The sequence below is a fragment of the Macaca fascicularis genome, chromosome 8 (genome assembly GCF_037993035.2).
Source record: "Macaca fascicularis isolate 582-1 chromosome 8, T2T-MFA8v1.1".
Taxonomy (NCBI): Eukaryota; Metazoa; Chordata; class Mammalia; order Primates; family Cercopithecidae; genus Macaca; species Macaca fascicularis.
The window spans coordinates 136,294,459-136,312,948 of NC_088382.1; the positions used below are offsets into that span (position 1 = coordinate 136,294,459).

Here is an 18,490-nt window from a genome sequence, read left to right on the forward strand (position 1 = left end):
TGAAATATAGACATTTTATCTTCTTCAATTTAGTATCTGTTAAAATATTTTTTTACTTTGTTCTTCTCTGTGTGTAAGCCAACAGTTTATTATTTGTGACCTTGGGCAAGGCACTTAAACTCACTCAAACATATGAGTGTAAAATAATATAACTTACCTTTAAAAATTATTTTCAATGGTAAATGAGATTATGTATCTAATGAGCTTGGCAATAAATGAGTGTGGACTGTGTTAAGTTTAATAAATCTTTAGTAAAGTAAAGGACTTTATATTCCTCTGACATCTTTGCAGAGCACAAATATTTAAATAAAAGTGGCTCTTCTTCATGATGGTTCTTCTGTGTTTGTGCCTGGGGGCTCTGAAGACCCATCCTTAACTTTTTGTGTGTGTGTGTGTCCCCAGTTATGGCACAACACCATTTCACAGAAATATGATCCATTTCAATTTGCTCTTTGTCCAAATGTTTATCAAATCCACTGTCTCTTCACTTCTGAAGCCCTTGTCCTAATCCAGGACTTTATCTCTGATCTGGGCTTAGACAACAATCTTCTAATTAATCTTTCTGCCTCTAGTCTTTCTCTTTCAACTCATTCTCTACACAGTTGCTGGAGGATTCTCATTGCGTTGTAATTGTTTCATGTAATTTTCATGCTTAAAAGCATTTTTTTAAAATCCACATTGCTTAAGGGTTAAAAGCCTCTCATTCCCCTAGATTTGCCCTTTTTCTGGACACTGCTTGGGCTTTGGGCATGTTATTGTATTGGCCTGGAGTTCCCCTCCCTGTCTTTCAGCTTTGCAAAATCTTTGTGAAATTTAGCTTTTATACTACCTACTTTGAGAAGGCTTCCCTGACTTTGCTTCCCACCTACCAATGGCATTCTAAATAAATCTCCATCCTAGCTCTTATGCCACTATTATTAAAATTACCTTTGTTTGCACCTGCTTGCTTCTTTCTTTCTCTCTCTCTCTTTCCTTCCTTCCCTCCTTCCTTCCTTCCTTCCTTCCTTCCTTCCTTCCTTCCTTCCTTCCTTCCTTCCTTCCTTCCTTCCTTCCTTCCTTTCTTCCTTTCTTCCTTCTCTCTCTCTCTCTCTCTCTCTCTCTCTCTTTCTTTCTCATTTGAGACAGGGTTTCACTCTTCCCCAAGAGTGCAGTTGTGCCATAATGGCTAACTTCCGCCTTGAACTCCTGGGCTGAAGCGATCCTCTCACTGTAGGCTTTTGAGTATCTAGGACCACAGACATGAGCCACCAGGCCTGGCTAATTTTTTAAATTTTTTGTAGAGACAAGGTCTCATTACATTGCCCAGGCTGGTCTATAACTCCTAGACTCAAGCAGTCCTCCCACCTCAGCCTCCAAAGTGCTGGGGTTACAGGCATAAGCCACCAAGCTTGGCCCTGTCTTGTCTTTTCTATGCCTTCTCCATGACCTTAGATTTGAAGTGCAAAATCTATGTTTTGGTTATCCCTGTTTCATCTAGCATGTGGTAGTGCCATAATCCTATTCTGTGGCAGTCTCCTTAGCCAGACCTTAGCAATGCTATGTCAATCACTGAGAACTCACACAGAGCCCGATCCATAGAAAATGACCAGTGCACACTTTTAAGCATATTTTCTGTTGGCCATGGGTCAGTCAGAAAGGAAGTTCCAATTTCCTGAAGGCAGAAGCAGCTTGTACCCTGCACTGGTGGGAAAGGCACCGGGCCTCTTCCCCCAGTTTTAGATTTTATTTCTTCCTTTATCTTTGAGGCTATACTTAAATCCCAAGGCCAGCTAATTGTACTGAAAACTACAGTGCTGTGTTATGTGCTGCCTTAACGGGCGCTCATCAGTGCCTCTTTAACATGAAGTGTTGGAGTTATTTTAGTCTTGCTAGTCTTAGTTTATTTTGAGTAGTCAGACCAACACTGATCCATGTGTCTTACACCAGTGGTTCTCAATTTTTTTTTCCCCCAATGTCTTGCCTTAGACGACGTTGGAGAATTTGTCAGAACAGGGCCTGGAGGGAATAAAAAGGAGGTGAGACATCTCTGTAGAGATCATCAACATGACCCATCTCTCCCTATTAGCCAAGTAAATTCACTCATTAGAAGAATGACATCATCAGGACTGTTTCTGAGAAAGTCTACTTCTGCTCCTCACCATATGTAGAAATATAATTTCATATTAAAGACCAAGCATTCAGACATCATCCTGGTGCATCCATCAGGATTGTAAAGATAAATGCTTTGGAAATGTCATCTGAGGAAGGTTATATTTGACATAGAAAAGAGAAGACTTGTGGGAACATGGCTGCTGTTTTTAATATTGTGTTATGAAATTGGGAGCAAATGTGTTCTGTTGCCTGCAGAAGGTGAAATTAGGGCCCATTAATGGGTGAAAGAAGCAAGACGATTTGGGCTCAGACCAAGGAGAGGAATAAGCGTTTACCATGCTTGGCCTTAGTGGGTAAGATCGCTCATTTTTGTATCACTACATCCCTATATGTTAAAGATTATTATTCCTTTTTTCTCCATATAAGGAAACCAAGACTCAGGGAGTATCCTGCCTTGTTCACAGGGGCAGAGGTGGATTTGAGCCCAGGTCTTAGAAGACAGAGGCCGTGGCCTTTTCCCTGTGCCTTTCTGCCTTCTGGACCTGTGGAACAGAGCAGTTCACTCATGCCTGGGCCATTCTGTGCACCAGTGCCCCTCTCTTAAGGGAAGATATTCAGTCAGAGTGTGTAACCCCGGTAATTCCGGCATTGGGTGCAAGGTTGTATAAGATGACTTTTAAGACTGCATCCAAACATCGGACCCTATGCTTCCAATTTAAACAGGAGTAAATGAACAGATCGCAGTTTAAAAGCTTCATGGTGTCTTTATATTCTCCCCCCCGCTCTGCACCAATTGGCATGTCTGTTCTCTCAGGACTGCAGGATAACCTTCTTGAAAGACATCTCATATCCCACCCCAACTCCGAAAATTTTAGTAACTCCTGTTTGCCTATGGAATAAAGAAAATAATATGGAATGAATGAATGAAGAAATAAACAAACAATGAAGGCACATTTTCCTTTTCAAAGCTTGTCATATTATTTTGAGCTCATGTTGGCCCCTTTGTAGAGCTTCTCCTTCTGGGAAACCCATCTTCTTACGTTTCCGTGCTCTGTCTTCTGTAACCAGGCTGTTCTGCCAGGCTAAAATGTGCTCCTCCCTGATAGCCTTACTTTAGTCCTTTCCCTCCTCAAAGGCTCACCTCTAATGTCACCACTTCTGTGAAGCTTTTTCCCAGTGCTCAGCCAGAAGTGGTCTCCGTCATTTGAAACTAAGGCATGAATACCTTGCATCTGCTGTAGAGCATGGATCCCAGTCCATGTGGTTTTAGGATTGCGTGTGCCCTTGTCTTGTCTCCTCACTAAATTGTGGGTTTCCTAAGGGCAGGGCCTGGTTCAGAGTCATTCCTGCCTGTCCCCCTACAATGCCTCAGTGTTCCAGCATGGGGTCCAACATGCATCATGTAATCAAAGCTCAATGGGATGTGTTGAGCTGATAGCAGATCTGAGTCATCAAGTCGACTCTCAGAGCAAACCTATGTAACATGTTGTAGTGTCTGGGGTTACCATGGTTTATTAGAGAGAAAGAAGAGGAACACATTTTACCTGTTAACTCTTGCTCCAATATTTTTAGACTTCTTATGAAGGATAAAAAGAAGAAAAAAGTGAGAGCTTTGTCGACAGTGAAAAAGCAGAAATCTATTATCTTCACCAAGTTTGTGCTCATTCTTCTCAGAAGGAATTTAATTTGTCTTTTATTTTTTAACATCCCCGTAATTATTTCCTTTTAAAGAATTTCCATTTTGAAAAGAAAATTCAGTCTCAGAGAGGTTAATTAACTTGCCCAAGAAAATGGCAGAACTGTCTAGACCCAACGATTTTGCTTTTCCTCATACTCCACTCGACCTTCAAACTGTAAACTGTGATGATGTCTTGGGGGCATCATCAGTGGCTTTGGGAGGTACTTGAGCCAAGGCCTACTCCTGCAGGAGGATATCTTGCATAGCGTTTTAAAAATACACAAAATAATAATGCAACTAGTACTCAAAGTTAGCAGATTTGACTTTTTCTGATATGTGTTTCAGATGATGAGAGAGAATGAGCGCTAAAGAGCCATTTTATGTCCTTAATTTATCACTGTTTAATCAGTTATTAGTACATCTTTAGAAGAAAAATTAGTGGTAAGAAGCAGTGTCTCATCAGTCTGTAGAAAACTAAAGGAAAAAAAAATCAGCTAAAGATATGTATGTATACAACATTTGCTTTATTTATACACACCAAGCTATGCAATTTTTTTTTTTTTTAGGTAAAAATAGACAGTAGGAAATCATGCCATAATCTAAGATTCTCTTTTTAGCATGAGTCTGTTTGGTCTGGGAAATCAAATGAGTGATCTGCAGAGAGCTGTCCCAATTTCTGGAGTATTATTTATCAGTGAAAGAAAGGACATTGGGCTGGGAGTTAGGTCCCTAAGCCTGACTCTACCATCATTCTGATGAGCATGAAATTTCATCTCTTCAGTTCTCAGTTGTTTTCCATTTACAAAAGGATTACATTGAATTAGAACAGAGGTTCTCACCCTCAGCAGTGTTGATATTTTGGGCTGGATAATTTTTGCAGTGGGGGGTTGTTCTGTGCCTGGTAGGATGTTTAGCAGCATCCCTGGCCTCTACCCACTAGATACCTCTAGCAACCCTATCCAAAGTTGTGACAATCACAAATGTTTCCAGATTGCCAAATGTTCCCTGGAGGGCATGATTACCCCTGGTTGAGAAGGGGCTAGAAGCCGGTTTTATATCCAGTAAATATTTTTTGAGAACATCACATTGGGAAGGCTCTGGGCTGTGTGTCAGGAACGCAGAGGTGGAAAGAGTCAATGCTCTTCTTCATGGAGCTTCCAATCCAGTGGAGAAAGGATGTCATCAGCCTGTTTTGAGACACAAAAACAGGTGTTGTAATCAGGCAAGTGTTGGAGCTAGGAATCTTCTGGGCCATTATTCTGGGGATACATAAGCCCCTGATAAATCAGTCTCTTCTTAAAAAATGATGTCTTTATTTGGCTATTGGCTCTTAAGATAAATGGGGGAAACAAACACTCATTTCGGGAAGGAGAGCTATTGCAAAAGAGCCTCGCAAATAGATGGGGAAATGACAAGTGAATATAAAATGGGCACTGGAGCGCAATGATTCTTAGCACTTAATTCCCATCTTTCTCTGGGGTAATAATTTGGGTGTGTTTTCCCCTCTTGGATGCCTTCTCACAAGAGGTGAGACCTGGTGCCTGGTGCAACCTTTCTTAACCCTTAATTTTCGAATTCCTCTGGGGTATTTATTAATATTGTAATGGGATTATCAGGACATTGTAAACCCAGTTTTCTTTGAGAGTGAAACTGCCTTTGCAAAGATTATGACAGCAAGAGAGGTCTAGAAGGCCTGGCTCCATCTTCTTTCTAGTCTCACAGGTTGGCTATCCACACTCATTCCTGGGCATAGACCAAGCTAACCATATGAAGAATTTAGTTGATAGTTTAACTTTGAAGCAAAAATGATAATAGTCCCTCCCTGAAACTGACCCTCTCCTTGTGTGGGAACTGAAACCGCCTTTGTAAGACTAATGAAAAGCCACGAGATTAGGATTATGGAAGGGACCAGAATTCTCCTAAAATGTAGGCATAGGTTACTTTGCTATTGCGGGTTACTGTACTGAAGGTCACAAGCTTTGTAACTTCCCCAATTGCTCCTGTGGATAACATTGCCATTGTAGAACCTACGGTTGATCTTTTGAGATTTTTTCAGACTATTGCATTCTGGGGACTGACTAACCCATCTGGACCTGTGACTTATGACTCAACGGGTCCTGCACCCCCCACCGAGAGACTGATTCAGCACACAAATACCATTTTCCATATCTCTATGATTTCATTCGCAACCAGTCAGCAGTACCCCTTCCCTAGCCCACTGCCCGTCAAATTATCCATAAGAACCCTAGGCTCTGAGTTCTCCGGGAGGATGATTTGAACAATAAACTGTTTTCTGTTTGACTAGCCCTGCATTAATTAAACTGTTTTTTCTACAAAAAAAACTGCTGTTCTCAGTGCATTGACTTTTTTGGTGAGCAGACAAGACAAACCCACTGGGTGATTACAAGAGGGGGAAGAAAAAGTCATACTTAGAAGTTGGTTCTTTTTCTAAAAGGAATGCATTGGTAGAATATAAAATTGACAGGCATCAAAGCACACAGAGGTTAAGATCGAGGCTTAGGGGTACAGTATTTGTGTTCAGAGTCCTGGCTCACTCACTTATTAGCTGTGCCATCTCAGGCAAGTTACCTGTGCTCTCTGCAGTTTGGTTTGTTCCGTAGTAAAATGGAGATAAAGTATTCACCTCCCAAGATTGTTGTGAGGATTAAAGGAGTTTGTGCTGAACCCGGCACATGGAAATCACTCATAAGGTTTTTTTGAGTTGGAGTCTCACTCTGTCGCCCAGGCTGGAGTGCAGTGGCATGATCTTGGCTCACTGTAACCTCTGCCTCCCGGGTTCAAGCAGTTCTGCCTGCCTCAGCCTCCTGAGTAGCTGGGATTACAGGTGCCTGCCACCACATCCAGCTAATTAAGATTTTTGAAATAAATTCTGACAAGTCTGGGAAACACTGGGTGACTTCGATAAGGAACTGGCTGTTAGTTCATGAGCAGATTTTTTTGCAAACTATTGTGTTTAGAGGACCAAGTTACGCTCTTCTTGGCCCCTTCTGACTCTTCAGACATAAGCACAGGCCTAGTACTGGCTCATGTTATTTATAAAATGGGGGAAATTAAACATTACCTATCCTAGGGCAGATGATTGAACCAGAAGATTTCTGGAAAATCCATCCCAGCTCTAAAACCTCTGATGTTGAATTGTGCTGGATTCTTACAAATTCTCTTTAGCTTCTTGGGCTCTGTAAAATATAAAACATTGATCTTATCCTCACCATATTAGGATTTAGGAGAGATGCTCTAGCTTATTGGGAGAAGAAATACTTTGTAAGTCAGGGATAAAAATGTACCTAGATTGACTACTTAAAAAGTATTGGACTCACTTTTCTTTCTCTTTTCAGATTTGTTCTCTTGTTATGCCTTTCTCCTTATTTATCTCCCTTCCCTAATGCCTCAAATCCCAGTAAACGTCCTTTAGAATACAGACTTTGTTTATATGTTTCCCTGCCAGAAGCGAAACATTCAGTTTTCACTGCACATTGTCCCTGCAATGTGTTATGGCGAGGGAGTCATTAGAACTGCAAAATAATGGTCTTTTAAAGTTGGACATCTCCCTGCCCATCATCCTTTCCCTTATCACCTGCTCCCTTGACTAGTACAGACAGCCCATCTCTGTTGATTGTTGACTGATGGCTTCCACAGGGAAAGCCAGAGTTATCTTCAACTTCCTGATCTGCCTTTGCCTTGCCCATAGGCATCTTATGATTGCTTAATCCTCTTAGAACCCAGCTTAGGGAACTCAGAATTCCCATGGTCAACCTAAGCAATAACTATTCACTAATCGACTGTTCCTGGAAGAGCATTTACCCAGAAGACAGGAAACCAACACCCTTGCACAACAACATCAAGCCCCATTTCCCTTTGTTACTGGGGCACCAGGCTCTGCACCAGGTGCTGGGGATGAGAGTGAGAAAGTCAGTCAAGGTTTCTGTCACCATAATGCTTATAGTTTCCTGGGGACTTACTAAGTAATTATACAAATGCTTATCAAATTTCTATGGTATTAGGTACTATCAGAGAAAAGTTGCACAGATAAATATTTCATGAAATTGATGTGGGATGTTAAGGAAGATTACAGGATGATTAGTCTAACTCCTTTACTTGTACTTACCCCAAGACCTCACTCACACCCACAATACAAAGTTGCAACCTTGTTTCCTGTTTCTGGAATCTTTGCAAAGGAGATTTAGATCACAGAGTCTAGATAAAACGGGGCTTGGGATTCTAACAAACAAACAACCTGGAGACCAGTGGGGAAGAACCTTCTACCTTTAAGCTGATGCTTCTGAGTGATTGGTTTAGCTTCTGGGGATTAGAGAAGCTCAGAGGATGGAGGGTGATTGACATTTCTAGACTCATCAGATTCACACATGGCCCCAGGGAAAATCTTTGGAAGTTTGTGTAGGGAGAATAGTAAAAAGAAGACTGTTGACTGAAAAGCTAACATCTAGCTGGAATGGATAGCTTCCCATACCTGGTTTGCAGCTTTCAAGATGGAATCTGAGAAAGGCTAAAGAAGGAAGGTACACCTTTCCAGGTAGCCCAACTAGGCAACCGATCTGGAGGGTGGCAGATGTTGCAGTCTCTCTTTTGGCTGACCCACTGAACATCAGTAATGGAAAGGTCCCAGAGCTGACTCAAGTTAGTGATTCTGATACCTGGAACCAGAATCACCTGAAAGCTGGCAACCATAGAGAAACCCAGGGCATAGATTTTTTTTATTTTTATTTTTTATTATTAGTTTTTTGAGACAGAGTCTTGTTTTATCGCCCAGGCTGGGGTGCAGTGACGCGATCTCGGCTCACTGCAACCTCTGCCTCCTGGGTTGGAGCAATTCTCCTGCATCAGGCTCCTGAGTAGCTGGGACTACAGGTACCTGCCACCACACCTGGCTAATTTTTGTATTTTTAGTAGCAACAGGGTTTCGCCATGTTGGTCAGGGGGTTGCAAACTCCTGACTTCAAGTGATCCACCCACCTTAGCCTCCCAAAGTGCTGGGATTACAGGCATGAACCACTGTGCCCAGGTCAGGGCATAGATTTATAAAGACAGAATGAGGACAGTCTCAAGGGACAGAGATGGGGGTGGAGAATCTGTATATTTTTAAACATCTAGACTGAACCCCATGTAAAGGAGTCCATGGGCAAGCCTGAGCCAGTCAAGCCTCTTGTAGTGGATGCCATCATTCTGTTCATTATTTTAAATATAGTAGTCATTTCTGGAATCCTCCTTAGAAAATCATGATTTCAATATTTTAATTTATGTAAATTTATGCTCCCTGGAACCAGGTCAGAATACTTTTAAGATTGTGCCTCTTTGGGAAATCAAATGTCTGTTCTTAATCTTAGAATGAATATTTAGTGAAGGTGCTCATTCCTGTGAGGAGTGTGTGGGTATCAGTGAGCCATCAGTCAACGATCAACAGAGATGGGCCGTCTGTGTATGTGTATATGTGTATAAGCATGCTCACATGGTGTTTTCAGTAGGCATTTCCAAAGTGTTAACGGTTGAGACATGGTAATCTCAGATGTCATTTGATATGACCCAGTATGAGGGCCCAATCTCTCAGTTCTATTTTGATTACACACATGTGACACAGAGCACCATATAGGTGAGATGCTTTATTAAGTGTTTAAGGCTATTATTATTTACCTAAAAAGGACACTATTTGCCACCATGACTTTGGTGGGGCTATTTTAAAAGGCATTAGTTTATTTCATCTACAAGTAGTTACATGCCAGAACTGTACTAAGTTCATTCAGAGATAACAAGTGCCTGATAAATGACCACAGAGTCTTTCGGTTTAGTTGGGCAAACAACTAGCGTAAGTGACCATGGCTCCAATGTCATGTGATAAGGGATTTGTATTCAAATCTCTAGCCCCCACAAAGTGCCTGACACTCACAAGGTGTTCATTAAATGGGAAGGATTCTCCTGGAATAGGGTGGACCAGCACCTAAAGACCTGAAATCTCTTCCCAGTCCCTGTTTCCCATGGGCACCTTGACTACTAATCTAGTTTCTATTGCTTCTGCAGGTTGGGGCTGGGAGCTTCTGATTCAGCCCCGTGTGTGCTGTTTCCATAGTTATATGATCAGAGTGACTAATTCATCAAAGATAAGTTTCTAAAGCCTAATGGAGTAATATCTCTGCACTGATACACTCTTTCTTCCTTTAAAATTGGTGTGTGTTTTCTATGTCTTTTATAAAACACCCAAAATAATCCAGAACGTCTTTAAGCGTCATTCAGTTCATCACCATTTATTACTATTCTGTGCAAAAAGAATATGCTAAGCATTTTACATACATGATTTTAATTTTACAACATTCATAGGAGGTTTTATAATCTCCATTTTACAAAGGGAGAAATAGAAGCATAGATAGCTGAATTATTAATTTGCCAATTATTAACTTGCTAAGTACATAATCAGAAAATAGTGGAGTTAGGATTCAAATCCATGTTTGTCTAATTTCCAAGTTCACAAAAAAATTTCTGTTACACTGTCTCTCTCTCTCTATATATATATGTCATATATATGTGACATATATATGACATTGGAGGCTGTCATTCATTATCTGAATTTCAGAGACATTTAGAGAATATCTGATTTTGAATCTATAAGATATAGTCTCTCTACAAAGATTTTGATTTGTCTTCAGACACACAAGGATTAGCTAAGCATGTGTTTGACCATGTAGCAAACACTAGAGATACAATATTGAGAATACAGATACAGTCTAATAAAACAGAGAACTGTAAAAATCAAATTAAATAATTGTAATTCAGCGATTGCTCTGAAAGGTAAGTCGTCACTTCTCAGCTCTGGAAGACCCTGATGAGCAATACAGGCTGTTAAATTTTATGTCAGTCCTTGCAGAGATCATCCTGAATTAGGGGCTTGCACAAAGACCATGTATAAAGGAAACTGAAAAACAACCACCACCTCCCTCTACTTCTTGTTGAGCACATGTTCAGTGTTGAGTGAGTGAGTCACATGAGCTTGCAAATGAAGCAAGTGTTTTAGGGAGAGAGAAAAATAAGTTTGTGGGCAAATGACTCCATCGTTTCCTAGGGTTAATGATATCGATTTTGCTCCATGGCATGTAAGAACAGTGGCTTTGAGAAGTAGTTGGTAATCAGCAGCAAAAGGCCAAGGATAGCATCTGTGGTAATGAGAGAAAGTTTCTTGAAGTTTCTCTGTCCACAAATAGGAAGACTTTGATTTATCTTCATTTATCCAATCTTTGAGTTTGGAACAATTTGTACACACAGTACCTTAAACAGCAAGCTTCGCAGATCTGAAAGAGTTATACTTAGGGTGTCAGGATCAGTTGCTGGTATTTGAATTGAGAGAGGAAAAGTGAGTGGGAGTAAGGATCAGAAAAGTGTGTCCCCAACTTGCCCAATCATGAACTCTACTTGGGCTTGTATCAGTTAATTATGTCCATAACTTGTTTATATGGCAACCTCATCTGTACCAATTGCATTTGTTTAGTTCCCACTGTAAGGTGGATGGGGATGAGCTGGTCTAGATGAAGCTTGGCGGATAGGGTCGCTCGTCTTTGGTCTCAGCTGGGCTGGCTCATGAGTCTCTGGTTGCCTATTCTGGGTTGGGCACAGCAGAGGTTCACATGTCTCTCATCCTTCTCCCGAGACAGTGGTTAGCTAAGGCACCTTCTTCTCACCACAGTGTCGAAGGTGCCAGAATCAATGCAAGTGCCCAAGTGCTTTCTAAATTTTGGTCCAAGAATAAGGAACGTGAAGAACTGGAGCCCATTACTGTGTTCCATCCTAGGTCCCTTATTAAATATGTTCAGTCTAAACCAACATAAATATACTAATATAGAAATATTTGTATAAGTATCTATAGTATAGATATTCATATTAATAAATATTTTATAAATAAACACTTATTAAAATGTTTTTATAAGAACATTTATAAAAATACATTCGTATTTTTAAAATATGACTTTTCATATTTAAAAGGTTAATATTAATATTTATTTAAAATATTAAATATTTTATACATGTATGTTTTCTCTATTAATTGCTTTCTTTTCTTTTTTTATTTCTTTTTGTAGAGACAGAGTCTCGCTATAATGCCCAGGCTGGTCTAAAACTCCAGACCCCAGGTGATCCTCCTGCCTCGGCCTCCCAAAGTGCTGAGATTACAGGTATGAGCCACCAGGCCCAGCCTCGATTGATTTTTGAATCATACTCTCTGAGTGGCACCTGAGCCACTGACGCTTCTCATCAAGTGACTTTGAATCTAACATAAAACCTTTTGAGCATTATTATGATTTTTTACTTTGAGCGTTATTATGAACTAATCAAACGTGTAAATGTGTACATGTGCATGCATTCAGTCATCTTGGAAACGTCAGCTTTCAAAGAAGCTCTGAATCTTTCTTCAGTGTTCTTTTTATAACAGATTTATTGAGATATAATTTACATACCATACAATTTACCCCCTTTAAAATATACAATCCAAAGGCTTGTACAGAGTTGTGCAACCATTATTACCATAATAAATTCTAGAACGTTTTCATCAACTCACAAAGAAATCCTGTACCCTCTAGCTGTGACTCCCAAACCCCCATTCTTCAGTTTTTAGGCAAAGTTTGTGATAATTTTCAAAAAACATTTCTATTTTTGTGCTTTCCTAGAGCTTTGGAAATAACTGCGTTATCACATGTATCACATTGCAGGGCTATTATTTGTTCCATTTTCTGTCTCTTTTATGAATCTGTGACTTCCTTGAGGAGAAAACATTGTGCGTTATGGAACTTTATATTCTCAGCCCAATGACTGGTACATCTCGGGCTTCAAATAAGGATGGAAGGGAGGAAAAGAGGAAGGGAAGGAGGGAGGGAGGGAGGAAGGGAGGAAGGGAGAGAGGGAATTTCATAAGCAAATATTTGGTTTAGACTATAGAATATGGTCCAGAAAGAATATCTCCATGGGCTACTTTGGCAAAATTCATCAGGGAAAGAATAGCATTTTTTTAAGGAAAATAAAAATCGTGAGTTTTGATTCAGAGAAATCTTTCTCTGAATTAGCACCATCCTGGAAATTCTCATATATTTTCTTCACAATCTCCACAGGATTCTCCACCTAGATCACCATTTATTTGCTTGTGTTAGCTCAGATATATATCTGGCTACAATTACAGAAAGACTTAAAAGTAATTCATACAAGCTAAAAATTTATTTTTCTATGACATAAAAATTGCCTCATAGATGGTTGAGAACTGATAGGGTGACCCTGCTCTACAATATTGTCTAAGAAACTTATCTTGGGCCTCATTATTCTCCAGGATTCCATCTTCAGTTGTGCTATCTAGGATAACTTCCCATATTTCTCCATTCTAGCCAACTCAAGGGCAGGGGCTGTAGCCTTAAGGAAAAAACCTGGAAGTTATACACATCATTTCTGTATGCACCCCATTGGCAGATTGTATCATATGGCCACACCTGGTTGCACAGGGGCTGTGCAACAGACTCTTTATTCTGGCTGACCTTGCATCCAGCTCTAAGTTAAGTGTTAGTTTCTCTTTCTAAAGGAAAAGGGGAAGAATGGATTTCAAGAGACAGCTAGCAATGTGTTTCATACTGCTATTATAAGTACCAATAGGCAATGTAAAACAGTTATTGTTAATTTTTGTTGTTTTAAGTTTTATGTATTAACAGACCTTGACCCCAGAAAAGTTATTGTGACTTTTAAATGTATTTTGATATATTCTCCATGTTTAGATATGTTTTATGGCATTTAAAAGAAAATGGCACCTTCATAGCATGATTTTCTACTTTCATAATGGCAATTGTATTTCAGCTGAATTATGGAATCAGTAGGTTTTGGTAAGCCAGCCTGGAAAACTTACAATCACTTACAGTATTGTTTCTATGGGAAAATGGCTTTGAATTCTTAAGAGAATCTGACAAAGAAGTGTGCTTTTGGAATTAAACCCATTTGAAAGTTGGGAACTGCTAAATGCACTGAGGTTTGCACACATGAAATAGCAGATGAGATTTACTGGAATGTTTTCTCAGTAACGCCTTACGCAATGCTCCAGAAGCTTCCGTGCTCAGCCAAAACAAGTCCAGCCAGAGTCCCTTCCTTTCTCCATATGTTCCTCAGGCACACAACGGTTGGAGTCTCTTTTTCACTTCAAACATTTAGCTTTTCATCAGAAAGTTGGTTAGTCAGGAAGTTGTAGCTAGAGTAGCTGGGTGAGGATGTATTTAAGATGTTTGGATTATGAGCTAGATCAAGGCTGCTTTCTTACTCTGGGAATTAGCTAGAAATAAAATTGAGGTCTTTTGAAATAACACAAAGCATTTATGTATCGTAATATTAAATAGCTGTTTATAGAATGGTTTGATTCCAAAGTTCTGGCTAAGTTTATCAAAGGAGTTTTATAATACTTTTAAATTTTTTTTTCTTTCCCTACTGCTCTAAGCACATGCTTAGCCTGATAATTGGATAGTTTAACATTGATTATATAACTTAACTCCCAGTTCAGTCTCAACCAGACCAAAACATTCTCTTTCATGCACTTAGCAAGTATTTATTATACACCTGTTAATAAAGTACTTGAATGACGTACCAGGCATCAGAAAATAGATGTTGAGTGAGACTGTCTCAAACCATGCTCTCAAGGAAGATTACCCTCTGTAGAAGAAGACATACATTGAACAAGCAGTTATAACAAGATGTGAGAAGGCCCATATTTGGGGGCATGCAGTGTGTTGTGGGAACAGATTTCAGGGACAGGGATGGATGCCTCAGTGTAAGAGTCATGGAAAGCCTCCCTAAGGGAGAAGGAGGAGGTATGTCAGACACAGGCAGAGGCAGGGAGAATATTATGACATGTCTCACTCAGGTGATTATTACATCACTGGGGAAGTGGGGTACCAGAAGAAGAAAAGAGAGTTACCCTAACACCCATGACTTCTCTGTGAGAAAACAGTTAGCATAGAATTTGACACATAAATGTCAAAAATAAATACATCAACGAATGGTGGAATTTCAGGCAATCTTGCTGATAGCAAGGAAAAGTTTTCTGCCTGTCCTAAGGAGTAATGACCTAACATATAACCTTCTTCCAGATAAGACTAATGCTTCTAAAATTGCTTAGCGACAGCTACACTGGTCAGAGGTTGAGGGATTTATTTTAAGAAAAAAGCTTAAAGAGATTGGAATGCAGTGAAGATATGAGATCATAAAATCAGCGCCTGAACCAACAGGAGCTCCAGAGGTAGTTGTGGTCATATCTTCCATTTTAAACGTAGGAGGTCAAGTTTCCAAATGTGTGCACTCGTGTGTGTGTGTGTGTGTGTGTGTAATGAGTTTACAAACTTCAGAGTGGAAAGCTCTGGAAAGAGTCTTCTACTAACTAAGGAGGTCTTTTCACAGCTGATAAATAAAACAAAAATGATGAGTTAAAATTTTGGCCAGAGAGAAGTGTATTGGAATGTGAACTGAGGAATGCTTCTGGATTAAACTCAAGGAAGAAATCAGAAATGGATCTCTTCTCTTGGAGAGAGGGCCATAAAAGTGTCAGAGCACTGGAGAAACTACTTTGAAACAGTGTAGAAAGAGTTGAGATTTATTTTATTCATATATATATATAAAATCATTAATTGTTTCATTTCTTCAAAGATACATCTTGAGCAACTAGTATGTGTTCAGCATTGGGGACACAGTGGTTAACAAGACACAATTTGTACTGTCATGAAAACATTTAGATTAGTGGGAAGTGACAGACTATTGAAAAAAATCTAGTAAATTCTAGGATGGAGAAAACAAATAAGGCTCTTGAAAAAGAGGGCAAGGGATAGTTAACTGCAATTTGGTGATGTGTATGTGAGGGATTTCTAATGAAGGCTTCCTGGAGGAAGTTATATATACTAAAATGTCTGGAAAATACATTGGGCATAATCAGGTGAGGGCAAGCAGGAACAGAGAAGGGAATAATGAAAGTTCCAGGGGTAACAAACAGCATGGGTTGTAAAAGCTCAGAGAAGTGAGAGCATGCTAGGGTTGGAGGAAACCCTTTGAGAGCAGCAGGCCACATATGGTCAGCTGGTGTAGATACAGCGCTAAGTTTACATTCTACAGAGAAATGAGACAGGATTTCTGTTTTATCCTAGCAAACCACCCCATCCCCCTTCCCCACTCCAGGACTTTAGAGTAAAGCTCTTCAATAGCTATTCTGAAATCATTAGTGCTAATTTTCAAATATTCTACTTTCTGCTTTCAAGGACCAGGAGTGAAATTGCTGGTCCATTTGTGATTAGGTGGGAGCCATACAACTATGTTCTGCCAATGAGTTGTGGATGGCAATGAGTTGTGAATCAAAGGGTTGGGTCTCACTTCTGGGTCAGAGTTTTTACTTGACAGTGTAAGTCCCTCCAGATCTTTACCTCCTCCATGAATGACCTACCAATATTTCAAATAGTGTCTGCACCATCATTCTGGGGCCCAGAATGAAACAGAGGTCCCAAACGGCACATGATTGACACAGTGTTGACACACAGAAATACCATTTTTTAAAGGCTTTTGTGAGATGTGGATATCGTTTGTTACTGCAGCATAACCTAGCCTACTGTTTCAGACACAAAATAGGAAACAGGGCCAGGCACGGTGGCTCACATCTGTAATCTCAGTGCTTTGGGAGGCCGAAGTGAGAGGATTACGTGAGGCCAAGAGTTTGAAGACCAGCGTGGACAACATAACGAGATCTGTCTCTATAAATGATTAAAAAAAAAAAAAAAAAAGAGGAAATGGAATGTCAAATTAATTTAATTAATAATTATTTTAAATTGTCCCACTTTGTTAGGCACTATAGATTTAAAACCTGGAAAGAGCTACCGGCCAAGAGCTTAGAGATCATGGAGGAGACAGACTAATGATCAGGTCAATTGAAGTTCAGTGAGCAGGAAAAGTACAAAGCTTTGTGGGAGCACATAGGAGCGCCAGGCACTCCCACCCAGAGGCATGTAGAGGGTGGAGGAGGCTTAAACTGACTGGGAAAAGATGCAAAGGAGAAAGCCAGGTTGGAAAGACAGAAAATGATATTTCAGGCAATGAAAAGAGTGGGAGTAACAATATAGAGAGATGAAGCCTTGCCTTGAAGAATGGCAGCAAGTATTCTCCTTCTAAAGACTATGAAGCCTGCCATTTTATGAGCCAAGACTGAGAAGAGGTGTGTATTTGGGACTACAGAACATAAGATGTAAACTGTAGAGTCCATGGTTCCAGTGGATTTTCTGTAAAAGCCAAGTTAGGGCTCAAGAAAGAAAAGAGACAGAAATAACCAATAACCAAGCAGAGCTGATAGGAGGAACAATCTATGATTCCTTCAGAATCCTGCCTAGTGAGGCTCCAGTGCAGTAACAGGCTTCCTGTTCAGACTCTGACATCTAAAGGGCTCTCTTTGTCTCTAGAAACAATAACAAAGAGAAGGAAGCAGGGGACAAAGCCAAGCCCAAGTGACATCACTGTACATGATCCTAGAAACTGGAAATCTCTTAAAGCCAAAGTGTATGCATGGATATCTATTCAGTGGTTCTTTAACAAGAGGAAAAACCTGGCAGAACAGGAGTTTCAACTCACCAAGTGGCTTTTCAGGTGGAGGGTCTGTTTGCGATGATTTGGGTGTGGAACAGAGGGTGCACAGAGAAGTCACCCCAGTTTGCCTGAAACTGCTCCTCCTTACCTCATTATTGGCTGGTAGCCTTGCACTCAAATGCTGATTTTTCTTAGTTAAATATATGACAGTTTAAAGAAATTGACTTCACTTTCTATTCTAATGAGATGTTAGCAATTCTGTTTTTTCTGCTAATTACTGCATATCTTCCTACTGAAGACTCTCTTTCTATATATATGTAATTATATATGTATTTATATACATACATGGATATATGTGTGAACATTTGTGTGTGTATACACACACATACACACACACACACATATATATAATGAAACTTTAATAACCTGCCTCTTGGGAGAATCCATCATTGATAAAAATACACTTGCCTTGGGTTGGTGATTTTCTGAGATTTCAATTTCAATAGCTTCTTCCATATTAGGCCTCTTTCACTTCAGAGGAAATAATTATATCCAGGTTTGGCTCTGTTCAATGGGGCATGACTATGCCAGAATGAGTCTCTTCCCGAACGGAAAAAGAAAATTGAAAAGAAAAAGAAAAGGCCTGACACACTAGACCCCAAATTACTTAAATCCATTTTCAATGAAAAGCTTGGTAGCTTGGTAAAGACGATGACCTTTGAAGGAAAATTCCATTGAGAAATCCCATTTCCCATGTTGTAAGTTTAGAAGAATAAATTGCATTCGGGGAGGAGCGGGGAAGTTCCTTTCGACATTTAATAAAGCAGGTGGCCTAATTTGAATTTTCCCATTAGGTCTCCTGGAGCGATCTCAGAAATATGTTGGCCTTGCAAACTGTAACTCAGCCTTGGCTCTCTGTCTATAGGACTCACACAGTTTTTTATGAGCAGTAGAATTAGAGTCTGGATTACTTGAAACATCCAGCAGAAAGTTATTTGTTAGAGTGTTGGTTTTCTGATTTGCTGTAGACTATTAAATAAGTTTTCTTATTTTCTGCCGAATATTAATAATCTGACTTTCTAGTAGGCAAATGCCTCATATCTCAGCCAGCCTACTTTTTTCATCTCATCCTGT

General features: G+C 39.9%; 1 long non-coding RNA gene across 2 annotated transcripts in view; it reads left to right on the forward strand.

Annotated features, from left to right (window-relative positions):
* The window catches only part of LOC107130691 (uncharacterized), a 315,763-nt gene that overhangs the window by 61,437 nt on the left and 235,836 nt on the right, over window positions 1–18,490 (forward strand). For both annotated transcript variants that reach the window (XR_006700254.3, XR_012416950.1), the window contains one exon: window positions 11,866–11,958. This is a non-coding gene — a long non-coding RNA (uncharacterized lncRNA). The remainder of the gene's footprint in view (window positions 1–11,865; window positions 11,959–18,490) is intronic.